The 2,500-nt window shown below is 49.4% G+C and overlaps 1 long non-coding RNA gene across 1 annotated transcript in view; it reads left to right on the top strand.

Moving 5' to 3' along the window:
- Positions 1-191: 191 nt before the first annotated feature.
- LOC134465916 (uncharacterized) overlaps positions 192-2,500 on the top strand; it is a 127,589-nt gene continuing 125,280 nt past the window's right edge. The window contains exon 1 of the long non-coding RNA XR_010038224.1: positions 192-914. This is a non-coding gene — a long non-coding RNA (uncharacterized LOC134465916). The remainder of the gene's footprint in view (positions 915-2,500) is intronic.

Raw genomic sequence — 2,500 nt, 5'->3', positions numbered from 1 at the left:
AAATATCATTGTTGTAAATGTACGAGTTTTACTTTGTAAATACTTCATGTTTATAGGGAAAATCCCTTAACCAGCACCTCGTGAAGAAGACTACATTTCCCAGTGTGCTTTGCGGGTGGGTGAGGTAGAGCTCGTGTGCGCTGCCTTGTCCCCGCTCTGAGTGTGGTGTGGGAGTTTCAGAGCGCTTCGCTCGGCCGAGGAGGTAGGAGGCGTGTTGCGCTTACTATGTCTAGCCTCCTCTGGATAGGAGAGAGAGTGCATCGTGCCATTGAACTGGGATAACTGTGTCGTGCTGGATTGCCTTTCTGTCAACCGGAATTATCTTTTGAGGAAATAATAGCCTTTCCGGAGTTGTTCCATGTAAGGATTTTTTATGGATGTGGTGTTGTCTGGCTGGACGGGGAGAAGGATACCGTATACAAAAACACGCGAGGATTGAGATGGAGCTGCTGATGCTTGTGGATGCCCTCTGGAGAGGTGGCCTGTCAGGAGGAGTAACTGGTTCCTTCCCTGAATTTGACCGGTACATGACAGGGGTGCGCTCCGGGGACGGCTCACTGGACCCCGGTCACTGCTGCGCAGGTTGTGTGGATGATGGCTGGAAGTTGGAACCTAGTGGTCAGCAGCGCAGCGTGCCTTTGGACACACACACACACACACACACACACACACACACACACACACACACACACACACACACACACACACACACACACACACACACACACACACACACACACACACACACACACACACACACACAGGTAGGAATAGAGAGGATGGCTAAGGGGTATCCTCTCCTCTGAGAAGCATCTTGTGTGGAGTACCGGGTACCTGTCTAAAGGATTACAGCAACAATGACACTCAGGGAAGATCACCAGCGCATGTGGATATTGTATGGACACAAAAGACAGGTAAGGACACATTCTATAACCCTATTGATCATCTGTTTATGGTTGTATGCTCATGAGGTCTGTGAGCAGCATGCTGTCTGTTGTCATCTGTGCTTGGGTGTCCAGGGGACTCTGTACTTCACCCTCGGGTCAGTGACAACTCGCCGTTGGCACGTCAGCCTGCCCTGGGAAGTGAGCACATGGCGCATCGCTGTTGCTTACTCTACATGTAGACCTATATTTCTTTTTGTTGTGGAAAAAAAGTGTGGCTTTTCACCTTCAGCGTGTTGTCAGGTTTTACGCACAAATATCTGCGATGCTTTAACGACTCCGGCGGGTAGATAGATAGGTTAGAAGGAACTCAAGGGGGACAGCGTTGTACTAGGCTTCTAAATAGCATAATGTATTCGGACACATCCAGACAAGTTCGGTGTGTGGGTGCTTGGATTGATACAGGCAAGCAGTTTGCCTCGTCAGTGATATTAAGACCTGCGCAACGCTGCGCTCTGGGACCCAGGCAGGATACACCGCGCAGGTGTCTGGCTGCCTTTGGAGTGGCATGGACGAATCCCAGGGAAATGTTAGCCTAAGAAAGCCGAACCTGTTAATCCATCAGGCATATTATTAAGTGTTATGTGATAACAGGTTCAAAACGGATTTGGGCAACACGTGTGTGTGTGTGTGTGTGTGTGTGTGTGTGTGTGTGTGTGTGTGTGTGTGTGTGTGTGTGTGTGTGTGTGTGTGTGTGTGTGTGTGTGTTGTGAAGGAAAACTGCTGTAGTGCAACATCAGGCGTGTGTGTGTGTGTGTGTGTGTGTGTGTGTGTGTGTGTGTGTGTGTGTGTGTGTGTGTGTGTGTGTGTGTGCCTGATATTGTTTCTTGGGATAAAAAAGAATGGTTTTCCACAGACCGATGTTGGTCCAGTCTCTCTCTCTCTCTCTCTCTCTCTCTCTCTCTCTCTCTCTCTCTCTCTCTCTCTCTCTCTCTCTCTCTCTCTCTCTCTCTCTCTCTCTCTCTCTCTCTCTCTCTCTCTCTCTCTGGTAGCACTGGTGCATATGTTTTAATCTGTGGTGTGTAGGCAAAGGCAACAGGTGACTGAGCTCACTCTCTCCTGTGTGCAGTCATCAAGTGTTGCGTATGTACTTGTGTGAGTATGTGAAGTCTTTATGATTGTCTCTAAACTCTCTCTCTCTCTGAGTTGTGCGCTCTTCATGTGTTCAGTGTGTGTGTGTGTGTGTGTGTGTGTGTGTGTGTGTGTGTGTGTGTGTGTGTGTGTGTGTGTGTGTGTGTGAGGGCATGTGTATTTGCGTGCGTGTGTTCACGCGTGTGTGTGTCATGAGCACACAGCACACTCCTCAAAAACAGTGTGTGTGTGTGTGTGCGTGCGTGCGTGTGTGTGTGCGTGTGTGTCTGTGTGTGTGTGTTCGCTGAGCTACCAGACTACAGAGGTGGAGCATGACATCAGAGGAAGAGAACAGAGAGATGCTGTCAGGATGACAAGTGATGAAGCTCCAGGCCTTTCAGATGCGAGTAGGTGATTTATAAAAAGAACAGAGGGATGGGGGAAGTCAGGAAGGAGAGGTGGAGAGGTGGTGGGGAGGAAAGGAG

Source organism: Engraulis encrasicolus, chromosome 2 (genome assembly GCF_034702125.1).
Source record: "Engraulis encrasicolus isolate BLACKSEA-1 chromosome 2, IST_EnEncr_1.0, whole genome shotgun sequence".
NCBI classification, from domain to species: Eukaryota; Metazoa; Chordata; class Actinopteri; order Clupeiformes; family Engraulidae; genus Engraulis; species Engraulis encrasicolus.
The sequence above is the reverse complement of the archived record's forward strand: the minus strand, read 5'-3'. Positions and strand labels throughout refer to the sequence as shown.